At 38.3% G+C, this 23,970-nt stretch overlaps 1 long non-coding RNA gene across 1 annotated transcript; it reads left to right on the top strand.

The window, feature by feature from the left end:
• The first annotated feature begins 3,906 nt into the window (after positions 1-3,906).
• On the top strand, positions 3,907-6,883 carry LOC122216958. Its single transcript, XR_006201208.1, has 2 exons — positions 3,907-4,091; positions 6,627-6,883. It is a non-coding gene; the product is annotated as an uncharacterized LOC122216958 (long non-coding RNA).
• The last annotated feature ends 17,087 nt before the right edge of the window (positions 6,884-23,970 follow it).

Below are 23,970 nucleotides of genomic sequence, written 5' to 3'. Positions count from 1 at the left end.
TTGGTAATCTGTAAGGACTGGGCTAGGAGCATGTTGCCGGTCTCTGCTTTTGTGTTCATGCTGGTTAAGTTTCTGAACATGTCATCCTGAACTTTGTTCTTCTTACAGCTATGAGTCGGGTAGGAACCCATGAATCCGAATCCATTATCCATTACAGATGAGCAATGAAGGAATTAAGCTTGACTGATTTCCATAACAAGTCAAATTAAATTCCTCCTATGCAAAAGGAATAGGTATTTAAGGAGGTTCAAGTTTGCATATAAATTTAGTGATATTATTGCACCCCAGTGGGCAGATACAAAAATTCATTGATTTTACATTTGATTAACATGCGTTTCATTTACACGGCTTTGGAAGTTAAACTTTTCCTTCAAAAAAGCAGAAGAAATTCTGACAGTTGATCTGAAATTCCAAACCAACAGCCATTTTTCATAGACATGAATGAAACTTTAATTATTTAATAGAAATTAATCGTTATGTCAATACAAGCAGATGCTTCGCCTCAATGAAAGTAGTACTCTTGCCAGCCTGTTTCCACATGCATAATTTCCCAGATTGATTAATCTTTTTCCAGATTGATTAATTTTATGGTTTGTTTTGGAAGTAAAATCTGCTTTAGTGAATCTATCACTCTTGAAAAATTTTAACTTGTAAACATATAGCTGCATTGGCTCTCTCTTTACTGAAGGCATGTGGCCAAGCAGGTCTCCAAATCACACTGTGTACAAAATGTGGCAATAAAGTCACGAGTGACTATTATAAATAAATATTTTAAAAGTTGTTTTCAGATCCGCTGTGTGGGCCATACAAGAAAAATTAGCCTCATTATTTCACTCACTTCTTATTTATAGCCTTAAACATAATTCTTCAAGTTTGTTCAACACATCCATCCCACTACCTGCAAATGACTTTTGGACTTTTCACAAACCACACACCCATTCTCAATTGATTAACACCATCACTGAGACTACCCTTGAAAGCTGGCTCTGCTTCTGATTCATGTTATTGTGTAACATACTGTCTGGCTTATGGTAGTTGCTCAACTAGCATGTAAGTATCTGTGCATCTGAAGAAATTCCTCAGGAATTCCTAAACCTCTTCAGTGCAGAGAATGTATCTTACATTTATGAGATATCACATAATTTAGCAGTAATGCCCCACACCTGAATTTTGTACATTACATTTTGAGCTGGACGTGAAAACAGCTTATTTATACAAGTCTCTCTACCATGTGTGGAAGATTTAGGTGAAAATGCATCATAGCCAAAGCAATCAATGTAATACTAACACTTTTCAGTATTATAGAACGTTTTAGTTTTTCCAAGGTCTTTAAAATGTATGATTTCATTTTACTGTCATGAAAATGATGTGATATGAACAAAAAAGTAGAGGCAGAGGAAGATGTAGGTTTTCTGATGGAGACTAAAACTTATGTAATTTGGGGGGTACTCAGTAAGAAAAAGAACAAAATTATGTAAGAAAATATTTATTTGGAATGAGGAAAGAAATTACAACAAATTAAAAACTTAAACAGATGATAACTATCATAGTCATCTTGGAAAGATATTTTTATTAATGACCTACCTAATTCACATATGTAGAAATTTTCCCTATATATCTGGCAGTACAATCTTGGATTGACTATTTATATGACAATTTAATATAATTTTTATAGAGATATAAGAACGATAATTCAAGTTTTATTTTAGTCTGGTTGATTACTTTTTTATGGTTGATCATTGGGATACATAAAATATGTGACTTACACACAGTTACATTTGTGACTCACACACAGTTGCGTTTGTGGCTCGCAGACTGCTACAGGGTTGTGCCCTAAAAACCCCCAAATTGTGCCAAATGCTATTTTGCTTCATTCTTAACATAAAGAGAAACACTTACGGCTCATTGATATTTGTGTAAATTGGATTATAAAATATATTACTAACAAGGGAAAAACTTGTTTTGACTTTGTCAGTGTCCTCCAGCAAGTGAAGAATTATTATTATGTTTTCCTAGTAACTAAAGTCATTTAAATAAAATCATTCTATAAATGGCGTGTAAGTTAAACATTATACAAAAGTAAAAAATAAGACTTCACATCTCAGAAAGAGGTATAGAATTTGAGTGACTATTTAACTTTTCCTCATCTTGCTTAGTCCTGAAGAATTTTGAGACAGTCCTGATTGATTCTTACAATGCACCCTATGAAACACATTTTAAATAGGTGGGGCAATGAGGCAAAGGAAGAGAAGGCTATGGGGAAGCCAGATGAGACCAGGACAGTGACTTCAAACAAAGATAATATACTAAAGATCCTGCGGTCCGTGAGTTCGAGCCCCGCATCGGGCTCCGTGCTGACTGCTTGGAGCCTGGAGCCTGTTTCAGATTCTGTGTCTCCCTCTCTCTCTGACCCTCCTCCGTTCATGCTCTGTCTCTCTCTGTCTCAAAAATAAATAAACGTTAAAAAAATTAAAAAAAAAATCTCATTAAAGATCCAAGCCTCGTGCCTTTGAATACTGTATTGGTTGAGCAAGTTACTCAACCCCTCTGAACCTTTGTTTTCCTCTCATCTATAAAATGAGGACATTAGTAACAGCTACCTCATGGGGTTTTTGTGTGAGGATTGAATCACTTAATATATGTAAGGTACTAATATTAGGTAATATTGTTCCTTGGATTGGAAGCTTCAACTAGAACTAAGGTTTACTATTAGTAACTCCTTAAAATAATGATCAGCAGACAACAGATTTTTTACAGTGTAGGTTGTTCTACTCGGCTGTTCAAATTTCTTCAGAATAATAGAACCAGAACAACCTAACACAACGATAATTTTTCTTTGTGCTGCGTCAATAACTAGGTGATGTCTGTCTGAAGTCAGCTCGAAGGTCTGATTTTGTTTGAAGTGGAGTTCTGTCCCATAGCCACAAAATACTTTAAAATGTACTCTTTCATGGCTACCTGCATCTGTTAGCCACATTTCAGAGACAAGGGGGAAGGTGGAGAGAGACATAGAGGAAAAGACGCGTGTCACTGTCTTCTTATTTGTTATTGTCATGCAGTCAGTGGCTGTCCTACTGGTTACTGTTTCCCAGTACATCCTGCAATGCTAGCACGCAGTATAGACCCTCAGGAGATGTTTGTTAGGCTTGAATTTAATGATTGCGAATGTAAGATAAGAAAGTGTGCTCCAACAGTCGGTTTTGTTTTAAAGAACCTATTTCCAGCTATCTTTTCCTAGGCAGTTGCACACTTTATTAGCTTCTAATGGAAATATTGAAATAAGAAGCTTTGCAATTTATTTTTAAAATCTTATTTTGATTGATAATAAAATGTCTTTTCCAAAAGGCGTTTATGCTAGTAGAGTGGGGGAGGCAATTGAAGAATAGGTGAAGTTTCTGCCAGTTACTCCGCTCCTCTCTTAACCATTGTCTTCATCTGCTTATTCTTTTTTTTTTTAATTTTTTTTTTTAACGTTTATTTATTTTTGAGACAGAGACAGAGCATGAACAGGGGAGGAGCAGAGAGAGAGGGAGACACAGAATCTGAAACAGGCTCCAGGCTCTGAGCGGTCAGCACAGAGCCCGACGCGGGGCTCGAACTCACGGACCACGAGATCATGACCCGAGCCGAAGTCGGACGCTTAACCGACCAAGCCACCCAGGCGCCCCATTCATCTGCTTATTCAAAACTGGATTGCTGATGTATCTGCTTTCAGGTGTGCAGGAAAGGAAAAGGGGCCAAAGTCTGGAAGGGCCAGCTTGTCTATAAAAAGGAGCTGACACAGAAGTTGTACACGTCCCTTTCTCTCACCTCTCATTGGCTCAAGCTGTCGCAAGGGAACACCTGGCTGCCACGGAGACATAGAATTGTAATTGTTGGCTAGGCAGGCGTATGTGGGGAAAGAGCAGATTTTGAAGGGACACATTTGGCATGACTATCTTAAGCAGCATAAATGATTTTTCTATTGACATTCCTCAAAACAACACATGAGTTTTCTGTAGGTAGTAAACTTTAGTGTATTCAAAAGAATCTCAAGTGCATGACAGCATTGAAGAGAGCATCCCTGTGTGAGTAGATGGTCAGACTGCTAGGTAAGAAAGAAAGCATGTCATCTAAACAGCTGTGTGTGTGTGTGGGGGGGGGGGGCTATAGTTTAGTTAGTTTAGTTTGAGAATAGTTTAGCATTTGCCTTAACAAATTTAGAGATAAGGACCTGGGAATGGTGTACTGTCGTAACAAAAATAAGGGCATGTTTCATATTAGCAGACAAGTGGCAGGTGACAAGGAAATAGATATTGCAGTCTGGAATGCTGTTGGCCATTTCTCATCACATAATAAAACATTTGGTAAAAATGGGGCGCCTCGGTGGTGCAGTCAGCTAAGCATTTGACTTTGGCTCCGGTCATGATCTCGGGTTTGGGAGTTTGAGTCCCGCAGTGGGCTCTTTGCTGTCAGCACAGAGCCCACCTTGGATCCTTTGTCCCTACCCCCTGCTGCTCTTTCCCTGCACACGCGCTGTCTCTCAAAAATAAGTGAACATTAAAAAAAATCAGGTAAAACTGTCTATTTTTAAATAAAATCTCTTAAAAACCAGGAATAAAAGAGAAGATAGCATTCTTATTCTCCAAAATAACTATAGCTAACATCACCCTTACTGGTGAAATGTTGAATTATTTTCCGTTGTGATCAAGAAGAAGACAAGTATGTTTGCTGTCACCACTTCCATTCAATAACTTTACTTGAGATTCCAGTGAGTTCAATAGAACTAGAAAAAGAAATAAAAGGTACAAGGATTAGAAGAAAGAAACAACACTGTCATTATTCAGAGTTTTGTGAGCGTTTGCAAAAACAACAGACATGGCTTGAATTGTACAAATACCATTCACAACAACATCAAAAATATGGAATACTTTGGAATAAACCCAACCAAATATGTGCCAGCCTTCTACATATAATCTTAAAAGACTTATTTGAAAGAATACTGTAAAGATGGAGAGATACGTACTATGCTTATAAATTGGAAGACTAGTATATGGAAATGCCAATTAATCTAGAGAGTCAATGCCATCTGAATCACAAACCCCAGAAGGCTTTGTGTGTAACTTGGCAAGCTAAGTCTAAAGTTTATATAATATACAAAAGGCTGACATTGCCCTAAAGAAGAAGTTGGTAAGATTTGTTTACTAGCTACGAAAACTTTTTTGACAGCATAGTAACTTAGGCAGCATGGTATTGGTATGGAGATAGACAGGTCAGTGGAATGGACTAGAAAGCTGAAAATCATAGCTACACACATAAGCGTACTTCCTATTTGACAGAGGCAGCACTGCAGATCAGTGGATATAGGACACAGTTTATGGTAAATGATACTGAGACAAGTTGATGTCCATGTGGAAAAATATGAAACTTGATCGTACTTCATCCCATACTTAAAAAACAATTCCAAGGGGATTAACCTCTCCGCATGTTTTATTGATTCTAAGAGATACGCGTTAATATCTCTTTGTCTGAAATCAGGATGTTTTCACAGTCAGTGACACCATAGTTTACTTAGCAATAGTTTTTCTTTTTTGTGTTGAATATGTTAGTGGTGGATCTTATATATTTTTTCTTTTTAAAAGTTTATTTATTTATTTTGAGAGAGAACAAGAGAAGCAAAGAGAGAGAGGGAGAGAACCCCAAGCAGGCTCCACACTGTCAGTGCATAGCCTGACATGGGGCTCGATCTCAAGAACTTTGAGATCATGACCTGAGCTGAAATCCAGAGTTGGACGCTTAACCGACTGAGCCACCCGGGTGCCCCTGTGGATCTCATATCCGATGATGACTTAGGTTTGATGAAATATGGTGTAACAGTTTGAGTCTGATCAGGAAAATAAAAGTCAATCAGTATTTCAAGAATAAAACATGTTGATACAGGGAATTAGGGGCTTCTAGCATCAATGGGAGGATTAAGGAAGTGAAGAGCTTGAAAGCTCACCAGTAGGCAACTGAAAAATCCCAGGAACCTCCAAGAAGCCACTGCAGCTTCTCAGGAAGCCACTAGCCGTGATCACACGTGCCTAGAGATCTGCATAATTTGAAGACATGCATTCCTATGACCCTTTGATGGTGTTAGAAAATTATTATAAGAAAGAGATACATTCAGGCTAGAATTTGGTCCCCATTGCGTATTGTGTGCATATTGGGAGAGATGTAAATAACATATAAAAACTACTTTCTAGTTGATACCTTTCTGGACCATGAGGAGCCACTCTGGATCAGATAGAAAAGTTGCTCATCACTCAGGGATCCTGAATTTTGAACCAGCCACAGTAACCCTATGGGACTTTGAACACTTTAGGAAAAGGGTCGTGTGTTGCATGTGTAGGTAGAATAACGTGTAGGATATTTGGGTGGACAGAGAGGCAGACCACAGCAGACTGCAAGTTGTCTCTTCTTCCTGGATATGTGGTAATTCATACAGAGGCTTTATTTATAAGTCTTTCTTGCAGATAGGTATGGTCATGTGACTAACACTGAACGAAGGAGATCTGAGAAGAATAAGTGACATTGTCAACTTACATCTCTTCTCCAACTTAAGGACTAATTACTTTTCCCAGACAGTTGTTCTTTTCCCCCTGCAGGAACTGGAACAGAGACATGCCAGACCTGGCTATGACCATGAAAGCAAGGACAATGCCTTTGGGAATGACCAAGCACAGGTGGCAGACACATGGATCTCAGAATGCCCATGTGCAGAAGAGAGGTCCTGCCAACCTAGAACAGAGTGGAGTATAATATGGTAGAGAAGTAATAATCTATCTTATTTAAGCCATGCTCTGTTGTGGTCTCTGATCTATTATACCAAAATTATTATCATTGACAAATACAATGCATGTGTCATTGCATTAAAGTCATTTTTGTAGTTATTTTACTACGCAATAAATTCAGCAATAACCTTTTAGTTCTTGAGACCATTTTAAAATGAGCAAATCCAGAGTCTTATACTTGAAGTTTTCCCATGGTCCTAGGTTTTATATGAATGCCTCTAATCTTGTATTCCCTAAACTCCCAGTAGAGGATTAACTCAGACAACATGGATTGGTTTTCATTGTATAGCTTTATAAACAAGTCCAAGGACATTGCAGAAGTTCAATAAATATTCTTTGATTGATTAGAAATGTTGGAAAAGGAATTTCAAAGGAATTTAAAAAATAAACTTAATGAAAATAAAAAGAACCACCTTCTTCAATTTTAGATAAAGAAGTTAATTTTGGCCTGAAGTTTGAAGTTCCTTACTGAAGCCATTCTTTTAGCCATTAAGAGATGGCTCATTTTTCACACTGATGTATGTTGGGTTCTATTCTTTCCAGCCATAAAGCAGTTTTTGACCATCATTACATCTTTGATAGCAATAGATAATTCTGAAGTTTGTTTGTAGGTCAGAATTTTGTATATTATGATGTTTTCCATTGTTTGCTTTAATTTTCCTGAGATGTTCTAAGTTTTAAATGTTTTTGGTGGTTTTCATCACCTTCTTCAGCTCACTCTCCAAGCCATCTTCTTGAGGATGGATCATTCCATGTTAAAACTGCATATCTCTCCATATCCACATGCGTGATCCCCATTTACCTCTTTCTGTTTAGTTTCCACTGCACTTACCGTCTTCTACATGCTACGTGATTTACTTATTACAGTTGTTGTTCTTGTCTGTCTCTTCCCACTAGAATAGAACGTCCGTTCATGTAGGGATTTATATCTGTTTTACTAACTGAAGTATCTTTAGTACCTAGAGTGGGTGCTCAGTAGATAATGGCTTAATAAATGAAGAACTTCCACTCTATTAAAGAATAATTTGATTTAATTCTATTTAGATGAACGATTGAACAATTTGATACTAGGAACCCTAAAACTATGTTCTATTTTTAAAACCTGAGCTGTATATTTTCAGGAAAGATATTCAAACAACAAAATGAAGTTGAATTTCTTTTCTATGAATTATTACTTGCTTTGCCTAAGAAAAAAACAGATGGTCACTTGCCAGATTAAGGACTATACCATGCTATTTCAGCCCACAGTTTTACCACACGTGATGCCCACAATCTGAACATGTTGTCCCATGTTTCTGTTCATAAGAGAAGATTTTTGTACTCTGTGCTGTGTTGACTCTGTGCAACTGCATCCAGTTGGTTCTGACAGGTCAGTAGCACTTCTAAATGTTGAGGGTTCCATTTCTGGGATTGCTGTGTTTCCACTAGGCACAGGGGCTAATTCAATCCTGCAAGTTAAATCTCACATATAATCAGGAGTATTGGGGTAAAAAGGGGGAGAGAGGCAAATAAGTAACCATTGTTATTGTCTGGATGACAGGGAGTCATGCCCAGTGCACATTATCATATGGGTGCAATTTAGTGTTGTCTTATTTTACATTCCTGCATCTATTTATACTCTTGGATCCTTATATGAGTAGCTGACATTTATTCACTTACAGATACTGTTTTAAACATTATATATCTATCTACCTATATCTATCTATCTATCTATCTATCTATCTATGTATATGTATATATATGTATATGTATATAGTACATACATGTATATATAGTTAACTCTTCTCGGCAATATGATGAATTAGATATTTTAATTATCCCTTTTTTATGGAGACATAGAGACAATTTACCCACATGCACATGGCTAGTAAATGGCAGAGTTAGCATTCACACCAATAGTCTTAGCCTCTAGCCCATGCTCTCAAATGCTATCCTAGTATGAGATTACTATTTGAGTTTCCTGTTCAAAGGTTCCCTGATGCCTGTTAAATTTTACTTCCGTTGCCAGCCAGCACTTTCCGTGCTCTGGCATCATTTTGTCCTCCTCTGCATCTGCTAACATTCTCTCTGCTTCAAACACTCTGTTTCACTAAAGGGTTTATTGCCGGTTCCCTGCCTGCTGTGTTTGTGGTGATTTACTCTTTTAAATCCTTCATCAGAGACTGTGTGATATGTAGGAATGTGTTAATTATCTTTAATCCTCATGGACAGTGCTTAGTTGGGCGAAGAGGGAATACACACTTCAGGGATGGTGAGGTGGCATTCAATCAAAAGGGCACTTTCAGAGAGAGAGAGAGAGCTCCTATGAGCTCTTCAACTATCTTTAGCTCTAATCAACCCTAGGCGTTTTGTTGATTAGCAAAATGAATGTTAGAAATTCGTTTTTGCTAGTGAAGTGAATTGTATTCTAGATGTGTGAATTAGCCTTAAATGTGGTAGAGTATAAGAATTCAGTAGGCCCAGAAGTCTCCCACCCTTTGGTATGATGCCCATAGCCTGATTCCCAAATATTACCTGTGGGGAGCCTCCTATTCAGAAGAGTCTGGTTGTCTTGACAAGATTTTTGGAGTGATTGGTGGGGGTGGTTTGGAGCTGACAGCTAAGAAAGAATTCTTGAAGACGTCTTTGGTGCAAAAACGTGATTTTATTAAAGCACGGGGACAGGACCTGTGGGCAGGGAGAGCTGCACTGGGGTTGTGAAGAATGGCTGGTTATATACTGTGGAGTTGGAGGAGGTAAAGTCAAGGGGAAGTTTTCAAGGAGATTTTCCTATGCTAAAGAAGAGGCCTAGCTATTGTTAAGCTAAGGTTGTAGTTCCCTCTAGCGAAGCATTAACATTAAGACAGGGCGTTCCTGGAGAAATGTTCTACTCTGCCAGCCTCAAGTATTTGTCAGTGGGCTGTAGGTTATAAGGGAATTTAATTTACCTGCCATTTCCTTCTTGTCTTTGTTCCCCACATCACTATGGAGGGGAGGGTGATGTTGGGGCTCCAGGAAACTGAGTCTACAGATTTCTAGAGATTAGGCTATTGATAAGATTGCCCTTTTCTTGTAATTTAGTAAGATATTTGTAAACTGATGGAGACTCATGTCCTGTGTGACTGTGATCCCTACCAGTTAGCCATTTGTTTTTTTTCCCCTCCTTTGTTTTTGGGAAGCCAGGAGTGCCTGAGAAATGTCACACATATCCCACCTGGAGGGCGTATGTGTGCCAGCTTGTACTTTGCCCTCAGCCTGTCTTATGCTCCCTCATCAGTCTCAGGCGAAACAGAAGTTTCCTTGACACAGCCTTTGAAAAATTGTTAGTTTCCAATCTAGTGACCCTTTTGATGAGGATGTGTGGGGCAAGCTAAGGGCAAACAAAGTACAGGCTAACAGCATGCACCCCCACCCCAGGTGGAATATGTGTGATATTTCTCGAATACTCCTGGCTACTCAAGAACAAAGGAAAGGGGTTTAAGTGCTTGCCATGTTAAAGTGGGAAACTAAGGGAAATAGAAAATTAAATTCCCTTACTGCCTACAGCCCATTGACAAGTCCTTGAAATAGGCAGAGCGATCTTCCTCTAGGGCCTCAGCTGCCTCCAGGATGACACTTTGCTAGGGGCAAAAGGGAATCTTGGCTTAATATTATCCTGATCCCCAGGATCCTCTAAGTCTACTTTAACATGTAAAAATTCCACTGGAAACTTCCTTTATCTCAACTCCCCCAGGATATATGCTGGCAATCCTACTCCAAGTCTATGGTCCCCTGATATACATCTAAAGGATCTCATGACTGAAGTTTTAGTACACGGTAATAAATGGTATTTTCCTAACAGCAGCTAACTCCTCAAGCTCCTGGGAAACTTGCTTCCAAAATACCTTAGAGGCTTACTCTATCCCTAACTCCTCCCAACCTGAAGGTATATAATCAGTTACCCGTCACAACCCCAGCGCAGCTCTTTCTGCCCACGGGTCCTGTCCCCATGCTTTAATAAAATCACCTTTTTGCACCAAAGACATCTTCAAAAATTCTTTCTTGGCCGTTGGCTCCAGATCACCCCCACATCACCCCAAAACCCCATCACTTTCATGTCAGCTATGTATGGAGCACCTAAAAAGACAGCTGAAACTTGACCTCATAAAATAGGTTCCTATGTATTTATTTGTCTGTTTGCTAATAAATGTTTGTAGGTGTAGACAAATTCAGTTGGGAGTTAGTTTTTTGGAAACTGGTAGTGAGATTGAGGAGGCTCCCTAGCGCCTTACATCTAATAGCCATTACCTATCACTGGTAACAGACACCTATTTTAAAATTCTAATTATAAATGGCCACATTGGCTGCATGAGTTTGGTACCACACCTGTTCCAGGTTCATTTCTCCTTTTTAAATTCTTGTCTTTAGTATTGTTTCCTGCTGAGGTACTGTTCATCTCAGCCACACATTTCACAGAACATTTCATCTTTTTATTTCATGGCTCACCCCAGAATTCCACATTCTCATGAAGGCTTTGCTGACTCTTTCAACCTTTTCTCATCATTGAGATGGGCTCTTACTGCAGTTATATATGGCACACATAAAAAAACTTTTGATCCTACACAAATTTCCCTGACAGTGTTCATTACCTGATTGAGATACAACTTAATTGAGGAACAAGACTCACATTAAGGGGATCCCAGTTGGTGATAAGGCCAATCCCAACTGGGAGCCATTCCTTTGCAAAGGAGTAAACAGTGTTGCTGCTTTGCTCTCAGGCACCTTCACCCTTTCCTCCCGTGGTGTTTTGTTTATCATCGTTCTTTTTTTCTCTTATTTACCTTTGGAGAGTTTGAACTTTGATAGAAGCAAAATTACAAAGTAAAGGCCAAAGGTGATAGAGAAAAATAGTTCTTGAATATGTGGATTCCAGATCAGAGGAGAAAGATTTTAATCCACCAATTTATTATTTTTAACTTGCAGTAACATGCAGCATAGAATCTTCTGCTATAAAAGCCATATTTGTTACTGAAATTCTTAAAATTGTTTAATGTTTATTTTTGAGAGAGAGAGAAGAGAGAGAGTGAGAGCAAGTGAGCACAAGGGGGGTGGGGAGGGGGCAGAGAGAGGGAGACGCAGAATCTGAAGCAGACTCCAGGTTCCAAGCTCCAAGCTGTCAGCACAGAGGCAGGGTTCGAACTCATGAACTATGAGATCACGTCCTGAGCCAAAGTCAGACGCCTAACCAACTGAGCCACTCAGGCACCCCTATTATTGAAATTCTTGAAGGGAAACAATTTTGTGTAGTGAATCTGAAGTTATCTATAGCTTCATTTCCTTCTCTTTAAATTAATAGTTTTTACAGATTTTTATTATTTTTATTTTCATTTTGTTAATGTTTATTTAGTTTTGAGAGAGAGAGAGAGAGAGAGAGAGAGAGAGCGAGAGTGGGGGAGAGGCAGAGAGACAGGGAGACACAGAATCCGAAGCAGGCTCCAGGCTCTGAGCTTAAGCACAGAGCCAGATGAGGGGCTCAAACTCACCAACTGTGAGATCATGACCTGAGCCAAAGTCAGATGCTTAATCGACTGAGCCACCCAGGCACCCCTTTTTAGGTTTTTAACTAAAAGTTAAGATTTCTTAGGAACTTTGCTTTATACATACACATATACATATGTAATTTTGTATATTCTATACTTACACACATTTATAATTATTATATAATTATGTATATACATATAATTTCATCAGAAAAGGCCACATACCATTGTGGTTAAGAGTTACATCGTTTAATAGTTCAAATAGTGTTAATTCAATGGATTTATAAAGTCCTTAAAGGATAAGAACCTGTTGAACACTCTTTTTAGATTTTCCTTATGCCCAACACAATCCTAGGCACAGGGGAAAAGGAGGCAGGAGCAACAGATCCAGTATTAAGACTTAGTCTGTCTAGCATTTTAGGTAAATTCACTGACAGAATCAACTTCGTATATGTAATTATTCTTCTAAACATTTTGTAAACCTGCCTGATTTCTTATAGCATTGTACCTCACAGCAACACATAAGAACATTGAGAACTTGAGAATATACAGAAAAAAAACCTGGTGTAAGAGCCAGATCAAATAATAGATTTAGCTAATAGAATTTCTAAAAAATATAAACAGAAGGCAGGTTTTCTAAAATGTCATGGTTACTATGGGCTTAACTACTTTATTAGAAAGAGCGTCCTTGTTGGGATGAGCACTGGGTGTTACATGTAAATGATGAATCACTAAATTCTACTCCTGAAACCAATACTACACTATATGTTAACTAACTTGAATTTAATTAAAAAAAAAAAAAAAGAGTGCATTTAATTTGTTTCACCTGATTTCATAAATAATTGTGTTGTTCCTACTTATAACTTGATCTAATGAACAAACAAACCAAGCCCTAATACTCACCAGCTGGGCAATGTAGGCCAAGTCATGTAATATCTCTGGGTTTCAAATTTCAACATTTATAAATGGGAACACCACTATTCCATGAGTTAATGTGAAAGCAGCCAGCACTGTGCCCGGCACATCACTAGCAATCAGCAGTACTAGTTTGCTGGGAAACAAGTTGACATAACTTATTCAGGGAGTTTTCCTTAATTGTATCAGATTATCAGTTACTGAATACTAATTAGAAGCAGCATTACCGATGGGGAAGAGTGTGGACATGACCACGTGCACATAGCAGTACTTGTGACCTTGGGCAAGGCCCTTAAGCTTTCTGTGCCTCAGTGTCATCGCTTATAAAATGGAAATAATAAGATCACTCTTGTGTTGAGGATTAAATCATTTGATGTACAGAAAGCATTTAGAACAGTGCTTGGCAATGGCAGGCACTCTAAATTTCAGGGAATATTAAATTATATGCAAAGGATTGTATTGGCAGTTTTAGAGGATAATAATTCTCAAAGATGAATGTGATTCAGTTCTTTTTTCAAGGAGTTTATAATCTATTGTGTACTGTAGGAGGGAGAGAAGCTAGCCTGGTTAATCAAATATTGAATAAGTATAAAATGTGATACAAAGTAAAAAGATAATCTGCTGTAAAAATGTAGAATAAGGAGTCAGAGATTCAGACTAGGCAGAGCAATGAGAGCTTCAAACATGGCAGTGGCATTTGAATAGGCCTTAAATGATAAGAATTTTAATAAATAGTGGGAAAACTTCAGCTTGACAGAATCACATGAGCATGGGGTCTTGAAAATGCTTGGAATGTTTGGGAAATAGGCATGGCTGGAATGTAGGAAGCATTAGAAAATGTAGGAAAAGGGAGGATGGGAATCAGGTAAGGAGAATCTTGCATGCAATGCTAAGAATTTATTCATGAAGAATGGAGGCTAGCTCCTTTCCCTCCCATAATATGCAATATATTATAAGCCTTTTGAAAATAAGAACTGAATCACGTTCATCTTTGAGAGTTATTATTATCCACTACAACTCCTGGTAATTTTCAATGAGAAACTTTTTTTAACCTAATCTTTTTAAAATTGAGTTAATTGTAGATTCACATGCAGTGATAAGAAATAAACAGAGAGATTTCTTGTACACTTTGCCCAGTGTCCCTCGATTGTTAACATTTTGCAAAATCTTTATTAATAAAATACCACAAGTAGGATATTGACATTGATACAGTTCACTCATCTGACAGTATCAAATTTCTCCAGTATTATTCATTGATGTGCATGTGTGTATTAAGTTCCTCCCCTGTGTGTGTGTTTAACCACAGTAAAGATCCTGAACAGCACAATGCTCCAGCATCCCTTGTGTTGCTTCTATAACTTAACCCATTCTCTTCTGCTCCCTTCCCCCCCATTGCTGGCAAATACTAATCTGTCTTCCATTTCTGCAATTTTTCTAACCTATTGCAATTGACTTTTTTCACTCAGGATAATTTCCCAGATTTATCATAGCTGCTGTGTGTGTGTGTGTGTGTGTGTGTGTGTGTGTGTATCAATAGTTCCTTTCAATTGCTGAGCTGTATCCACTGTATGGAGGTGCTGCAGCTCCTTTCATCACTTATCTGTTGAATGACATTTGGGCTGAATATAGACTCTGTTGATTACAAATAAAGCTGCTACGAACATCCACACCCAGGTTTTTCTGGGAACACAGGTTTTCATTTCTTTGGGATAAATACCTTGGAGTGTAAGTACCGGGTCATATGATAGTTACATGTTTAGATTTTTAAGAAACTGCCCAACTGTTTTCCAGAGTGGCTGTACATTTCACATTTCCATCAATAATGCATATGTGATCTAATTTCTGTGCATCTTCAGCAGCATTTGGAGCTGTCATTCATTTTTATCTTAGCTATTCTGATATGAGTGTACTGATATCTCATTTGGACTTTAATTTGCATTTCTTTAATAGCTAATTGTGTGCATTTTTTTTTTTCATTCTCTTATTTGCTATCTGTAGCTCCTCTTCGGTGAAATGTCTGTTCATGTCTTTTGCCCATTTTCTAATTGTATGGTTTGATTTTTTTTTTCTTTTTATTGTTGAGGATTGAGAGAACTTTATATATTTAGATAGGTGGTTTGCAATCATATTCTCCCAAATTGTGGCTTGTCTTTTCATTCTTTCCAGGGAGTTTTCATAGAATAAAAGTTTTAGTTTTGAAGAGGCCCAGGGGGTACAGAGATCAATTGACATGGGAATTCCCTCCAGAGAGCAGAATCTGGGAAATCCCACCTCCCCATCTCCCACTGCCTGGACAGGACAGAATTTTCTCAAAATTCCTGTCTGCAAGAATTTCATCATTGCTATGGATTAGTGTCTATTTTTTCAATTCTTTCCTTTATAAAATTAAAGTGTTTACTGTGCCTATCTTGTCCTTGCCATAACTTAAATATGTGAATGAGTATGAGTGCATATGTGTAAGGGGGGGAGGCCAGGGAGGCAGATGACTTATATTTTTAAGTTATAAGTCTCTGGACTATGAAAAGACATTTTCATACTTAAAGAGGAACATGCATCATCCAGAGACTCTGGATTTCGAGCAAGATGCAGTTACTGGAAGGGACTTTGGCTTCTATCCCTTAGGGAGGGGGTAAGTGTGTTCTTTGTGTGGAAAAAGGGTGGAAAGGATATTTGATGAGCTGAAGAATGGACTGTGATAGAGTCTGACTAGCTGTTTATCAAAGCTATTTCCTTTTCTTCCTGGGAATACAGTTAGATTACATATGGACTGAGTTGTGACCTCCTCAAAATCATATGTTGAAGCCCTAACCCCCAAGTGACTATATAGAGAGATGGGGTTTTTAGGAGGTAATTAAGATTAAATGAGGCCATAATGGCTGTGCTCTATTCTGATAGGACTGTGGCTTTATGAGAAGATGACTCCGTTCTCTCACTTCCCTCTCTTCCCTCCTCACTTTCCTCTCCCTGCCTCTCTTTCCTCCCCCTTTATTGTTCTCTCCTTCTTTGCCTCTCCCTCTTTTCCTACCCTCTCCTTCTCACCCACATGAGGACGCAATGGGAAGATAGACATCTGTAAGCCAGGAAGAGAGTTCTTACCAGACACTTTGATCTTGGACTTCCCAGACTTCAGAACTGTGACAAATTTCTACTGTTTAAGCCACCCAGTCTGTGCTATTTTGTTATGGTGACAGGAGTTGATTAATACACCTCTCTTAGATATGCCATATAAATGAGTTCTAGTTAGTAGAAAGGGACCAGAAGTGATGTGCCTCATTTTCAGAAAAGGCCACAAAATTAGTTTTGCCTTATTTCCCATGCTGTTTTTCCTTCTACTGGCTCAAAGAAGATGTGCTCAATGAACTTGAAAACAATGTGTGAAATATGGCAAAGTGAAAACAAGATGGAAGGTGCCTGAATCTCTGAATCACTGATGGCAGAGAATGGCCCACTAATCGGGAACTTTTATTTTGGACTATATATGTGCAAAAAATAACTTTTAGTATGCAAGCCAGTATTTTGAGAGGTTATCTATGATAGCAGGTGGAGTAACCCTATCTAGTATAATAGGAATGTCACTAGAGAACATGGAGGAAAAAAAATTTGGGGGGGGAAAAATACTGTCAATATTTTTGATGTCCAGTAGGCAGTTGAAAATTCATATCTGCCAAAGAGAACAAAATGAAAAGGTGTCTGTGTTAGTCTGTTCAGCTGCTATAACAAAACCTAACATACTGGTGACTTATAAACAACAGAAATTTATTGCTTATGGTTCTGGAGGCTGGAAGCCTGAGATCAGGTTGCCAGCATGGATAGATGAGGCCCTTTCCTGCACCACAGAATTCTGTGTCCTCACAGGGCAGAAAGGGCAAGGGAACTCCGTGGGGTCTCTTTGGTAAGAGAACTAATCCCATAAGGGCCCCATCCTCATTCCCTAAGCACCTCTCAAAGTCCCCACCTCCTAACACTGTCACATTGGACATTAGAATTTCAGTATATTAATTTTGGGGGAAAGACACAAAGATTTAAACCTGTCCAAGGATACAGACTTTAGCAAAGTCTACATTTAAGGGGTTAGAAAATTAGGGAGATGCATCCCAAGGGAGTGAGAAGGAACAGAGAGATTAGAAATAAACCAACAGAGTAAAGTCTTTCAGGCGACAAGAAGGGAGATTCGGTGAGGAGGTGGAGAATATCGGTGAGATGAGACTTTCTTTTTTCACAGAAGAATGAAACTGGATGGGACCACTGCTCTGAGAAGTTTGGCAGTGGAAAAAAAAATGATACACAGGGATAAACATCTTCAAGGGAAAAATTGCTGAGGATTTGTTTGGTTTTGTGTGTTAAGTGAGAGGAGACTTGAACGTATTTGTTATTCAGGGAAAAGCAGTTATTCATGGGAGAATGAGATCCAATTTATGAGAAAGAAAAGGAGTAACAGAGAAAGCCAGATTTTTGAAGCAATAGTATTACCTGTACAATTTCTAATTAATACTTCCTTAATAAATTTGAATCTGCTCAGCTTTCATATTAGCACAAAGGTAAATGTCATATTTTCCATTTTTAATTTCTTTCTAACTCAAATATGAACTAATTCCAATATGAACAGATGAATCTTTCCTTACTTCCTCTGGCAAATAATAAGAGTTGCTGGCGGTCAGAAATACATTTTACAGTTATATTTTTTATTAACTACAATTATTTGTTTTATGTTATTAGTATTATTACTTTAATGTTTATTTATTTTTGAAAGAGAGAGAGACAGAGCGTGAGCAGGGGAGGGGCAGAGAGAGAGGGAGACACAGAATCCGAAGCAGGCTGTTTATTGGGAAGAAAAAAGGAGAATGAGGGAGGGATTGGAGGGTGGAATAGGAGAGATTTCCAGAAATTCCTAGAGATTTCCACTCATTTCCACTTTATTATTCCAGAACTTGTTCAACACCTATTGTTGAGGAGAGAACTAATTAACACGCAGTGGCAGTCAGCTACATCTACCCTGAAAGATCTGTATGTGTAAAAATGTGGGAAAATGAGAAGTAGGTCTCTGTGGGGATTAGGTATGAAAATTATGTGAGATAACAAACATCGTATGTAAGACCTCTTAATACAGAGACTGGAATATGTAGGGAATCAGTAGACATATATTTCTCTTCCATTTCTTTCGTAATTGTTCTTTGTTTTTTAACTCCATAATTTAAAACAATTTTCTAGTGTTCTGCAGGTTAACTATTGCTTTTTGCTAATAATACCCAATAAAGTTATTACTCATTTAAATATATGTGCTAAAGGTTATTCTGACATCTATCCTGAACATACACTTAAAATGTATTCCATGTTATAATAAGAGTTTTAATAATTCATTGAATCAGCACCATTAGAAGTCATGTTGGGGGGGGGGAAAGAACTAACAATAATTAACCTAATATTTAACTAAGTCCTATTTTTTTAACTAAGATTGCCTAACTTTGCGAGCTATTTATTATGATAATCAAATTCAACTGACTCAGTCTCATAATGATAGAATTCCTTTTCACAGAATGATGGGATACCTGTTGTCCAGGAACAATAGGTTTTCTCCCAATTGTTTGAGTCTTAATGTAGGGATTAGATACACACTTTTGAAATGCTTTTAGATTTTTGCATTTAGAAACATGTCTATCTCTAGCTTCATCTTTACCTCTTTCTCTACGTTCCTTCTCCATGGCTATTTCTATCTCTATGTCTAGATCCTTCTGTTATACATGTTTCCAATACATTTGTGGCATTGATAGTACACTGCCATTTAACATAGGAGATATGACATAGAACATTTCAGAAATGGAAATGTTAGCAGAGAATTATATTAAGAACCAGTCCAAGGTCACATTAACCTTTTCAAGAGGATATGTACTTCTTTGGTGAGAAATGAAACAAAACAAGAGAAATGACCATATCACTAAAATTTAATTTAATCAAAGACATACAGGCAAAGACTAAGGCCATGGTCGATTCAATGGTTCTTCTTATGCATTAGGAATATGTCCACTTGGAAAAGGAGACTTAAATGGACATTTTTAGTTTAATATGAAAGAAATATCTGGCACCAAGTCTATGTTTCAACATTTCTATGTAAAATCCTCCCATTAAATTGCACTCTCATCACTATTAAAAGGAATTAGCATCTGCTTAGCATTAACACCTTGCTGCACTTCATTTTCAGCCTTGAAAGCAATAGCTGTATGTTTTTTCACTGGATACCCACCTCAATGACTCCCTGGACACCCACTCTAATGAATGCACCAAGCCTTTCTAGCATTCTTGTTTCTTCACCTTGACCTCATTCTGATGTTTAATGACTCATAACACAGGGCTTGGTTATATGCCTAAATACGTATATTATCAAGGGGTATGGTTTGATGGCTTTTTAAAGGGCAATGAAATGAAGATATATTTATGGTAAAGGCACCTCTGGCAACACCCCCCATTTTTACCTCTGAACATTGTTAAGGCTATGTTTTCCGTTTCAGGTTGTAGTTATAGGTTTAAGTGAAGTCATTCACCTAATATCTTGATGAAACTAGCCTTCCTAGGGAACAATTTAAGACAGGTGGTAATAATTCCTTTTGAGTCCTATAGTTGAGCACTCAATTATATGCAAGGTGCCCCAGTTTTTCCTTATTTCCTGCACTTGGTTCTGAATCCTGACATGGACAGAGCAACAGAGAAATGATAAATTGGGTGAAGTTATTCCCAAAATATAAAACCAATGATGAAATAATATTTGGAATAACCAAGGAATGGCTGCAAATCACTGAGAACAAGAGAAAAAAAGAACATGAACAGGCAATTAACAAGATGAAACCCAAAAGAGAAATTCTCACATAGGTCCATAAAGGAACATGTTTGGAGATGGTCATCATAGCAGCATTTATGAGAGCAGGGAGCTGGAGGTAATCCAGTATCCAGTGGGAAGGTGGCCAGAGTAGATGGGTAATTGAAGCAGGGGGATGCTCTCTAGGAACTACCTTGTGACAGTTTGAAGCTAGGTTTCCATATAACATGAACGAATGGTAAAAACAGAATTAGAAACAGAATATGAGACTCAGGATGCAATGAATACCTTAAAACCATTTATGAAAACTTAAAATGTATGCTCATAGAGCAGCAATACATATTTTGCAAAAGGTGAGACAGGAAGGAGAATGGGAGCAGATAATCATTGTATAGACTATCCCTGAAGCCTTCCTGAAACAGGATCCATTGGGCTGAACTTACTGGATTCTCATTCTTGGATGGAGAAGTAAAATTTGGTGGCATATGGGAACACAACTCACTCACCAAGTAAAGTGGGAATTAAAATCATTGTGCTTTTCCCCAATTAACTGAAATTGAAATGTTGTGACATTACAGCTAAACCTATAACGAGAACCGTAGCAACCTGAAGGCATTGCTGGGTAGTGGCAGTGGTGATCACAGCAGCATTGAAACCAGAAGACTCTAATCCCATGATCATTCCTGTCAGTTGTGCAGAGTGTTGGCTGGCTGCTCTCTGGCTTTACTTGTAAACCCTGGACAAGTAGGAGAAGTACAACAAATGTTTTTAAAAATTCCTTCCAGGTTACAACTTCATATTGCATTCTCTAACACTCCCTAAGAATTCCCCTGGAGATTAGAGACTTTGGGTGGCATTGCTGGATAATCCTAATTCCATGGGCGCAGCTCTTCACTGAAACAAATCTGCCAGTAGAGTAGTTACACATAAGACCACTTTCTACATTCACCATTGGACAAACATATCAGAAGTCTGATGCTGCCTCTCATTACTGCTTTGGGCAACAATTAGACATCTCATGTCCTCTATCTTATATCCCAATTATATCATCAATACTGCCAACATAACCCTTTCCATCCTTTCCTACTGAAGAAGGAAAGAAGAGAAGGAAAAAAGAAGAGAAGCCGGAAAGCTTTCCAAGCCTCACATGTGAGGTCTTGTGATCCCAGTTTGCAGCACGGATTTTAAATTATCCTCTTCCATAGAGGGTTCTTTATAATGTATAAAAATGGGGATGTATCTAATATTACCAGTGTTATCAGAATTTCAAACGAGATTGCTCTTAGATACCTCTGATAGAAACCTAATCATACCAGTTTCTTAGAAGCATGACTATTAAAGTAGACCTAAAATCCCATAACCTAGTGTTGTAGATGTTCCTCATTTTTAATATGCTATGATGTCATTGGGCCAATGAAAAATTAGTAAATGTAGAAACAGCAATACATTTAAAAGAAAACACAGAAAAGAATGAATTAAAACAAAACAAAACCAAGTATCAAGGAGATGCTGAAAAAATTCTATTGGCTTAATGTATATGTAAATGGAGTTCTAAGAGGAAAATAGTGAAATGCATAAAAAATTTTTTTGGAAAAATTTCTAAATTTGGTGGAAACTGTAAGCCCACGTGTCCCAGAAGCTCAACAAAGATGAAGTGCAGACATATGAAGAAAACTACGGCAAGTGTTCTGGTTCTACATGTGAAGAGCTTGGAAGTCACCACTCCATCCTAATGATAAGTAAAAAGATAAACAAACTGAAAAATCAACTCTTCTTGGATCCATAGGAGAGGGGAGCATGAAGAGCAAACCACTATGTACAAGACTGGAGGGACAGACAGGGGAATATGGGGAGTCACTGCTTATCAGAGCAGAGCTCACATGATGCTGCAGGAACCAGTGCTGGGATAGAAAAGCCTGAGTTAAGATGGCAGAGGAATAGGGGGACCCGAAGCTTGTCTCCTTCCTGGAACACAGCTAGATAGTTATCACATCGTTCTGAACACCTAAGAAATCAATAGGAGGTCTGAGAGAACAAAAACTGCAAGTCTCCAAGTAAAAAGGTGACCACCATTTGGAAGGTGGGAGGTGGGGAGAGTTGGGGGAGATGTAATTGTGGATACAGCAGCAAGGAGGGAGCCTACTTATGGAGGCTACCACAAAGTATTATAAGCAGCAAAGCACAAAATCTGAACTTTTAGAAGTTGTCTACCTTAGGGGGACATGCTGGGTTTAAACGTGCTCGGGTGGGGAAGGAGAGTGGAGTCCCAGGAGTGACAGTGTGGTCTGAGGATGCCCTGTGTCACTAGGACAGAGTGTTCTGCACTGTTCCCAGGCATAGAAGCAGGGACTCCAGCTGAGGGCAGCAAGCCGGGGTGTCAGGTTTCTGCTCAGTTTTGCCACAAACTCCCGAAGTCCTATGTGGTCACATGACTGCTTTCCTTACATGGGCTTGCAAATAGCAAAAGGGGAGATGTGCAGGGGAGATGCGTCCCCCAGAGGAACAGTGCTGGTCTGTGCTGCGGGAGTCCCTAAATTTTTGAGTTTTGAAACTCAGTCACATGCTTAAGATAAAAAACAAACAAACAAAAAAACAAACCCAAAAGCAAACCCCCCACCCTCAGTTCCAGAGAGGGTGAACACAAGGTTCTGACAGAAATGGGGGACACACAAGGGGTGATTTATTGCTCTTCTGTGAGGATTCCCTGAAGAGTTGGGGGGGGGGAATGCAAACTATCAGCTCCTGGGTTATAGAGCAGAGTGGCCCCATATTCATCCTGCCATCAGTACTGAAAGCTTTCAAATGGAGCCAGAGTGGAGCCACTTACAACAGACCCAGCTCCCTGCACCTTGGAGGTGCATTTCCATTAGGACAAGTCCACCAGAGAATCAGGGCAACAGGCCCCTCCCTCAGAAGACCAGAATAAACAACTTGCTGGCATCAAGTCTACTGATCATAGAGTGCTGCAAAGCTTCAGCTCTAGAGGAAATAGGATTTAACTTCCTTTTTACTATTATTCTTTATATTCTTTATTATTTTTTAATTTATTTTCTTATTTTTTCCAGTTCTTTTTTATATTTTATATTGTTTTTTAAATTTATGTGTGTGTGTGTGTGTGTGTGTTTGTTTGTTTATTTTCATTTTTCTTTACCAATTCTTCTTAAACTGTTCCAAAAAATAGAAATGGAAGGAAAACTTCCAGACTCATTCTCTGAGGCCAGCATTATCTTGATTCCAAAGCAAGTGGGGTCCAGACAAAGACCCCACTAAGAAGGCGAATTACCAGGCAATACCCCTGATGAATATGGATGCAAAAATTCTCAATAAAATGCTAACAAATGAAATTCAATAGTACATTAAAATAATTATTCACCATGATCGAGTGGGATTTATTCCTGGACTGCAGGGCTGGTTCAATATTTGCAAATCAGTAAACGTGATACACATTAATTAAAAAAAAGGATGAGAATCATATAATTCTGTCAATAGATGCAGAAAAAGCATTTGATAAAATACAGCATCCATCTTGATAAAGACCCTCAACAAAGTAGGCATAGGAGGAACATACCTCAACATCATGATGGTCATATATGAAAGACCCACAGCTAATATCATCCTTAGTGGGGAAAAACTGAGAGCCTGTAGTCAGGAACAAGATAAGGGTGTCCACTGTCACCATTACTATTTAGCATAGTACTGGAAGTCTTAGCCTCAGCAATCAGACAAGAAAAAGAAATAAAAGGCATCCAAATTGGTAAGGAGGAAGTAAAACTTTTACTATTTGCAGACAACATGATATGTAGAAAACCCAAAAGACTCCACCAAAAAATTGCTAGAACTAATACATGAATTCAACAAAGTCACAGGATATAAAATCAATGTGCAGAAATCTGTTGCATTTCTACATAGCAATAAAAAACAGCAGAAAAAGAAATCG

This window comes from Panthera leo, chromosome B1 (genome assembly GCF_018350215.1).
Source record: "Panthera leo isolate Ple1 chromosome B1, P.leo_Ple1_pat1.1, whole genome shotgun sequence".
Taxonomy (NCBI): Eukaryota; Metazoa; Chordata; class Mammalia; order Carnivora; family Felidae; genus Panthera; species Panthera leo.
Note: the sequence above shows the minus strand (reverse complement) of the source record. Positions and strands in the feature narration are given on the sequence as shown.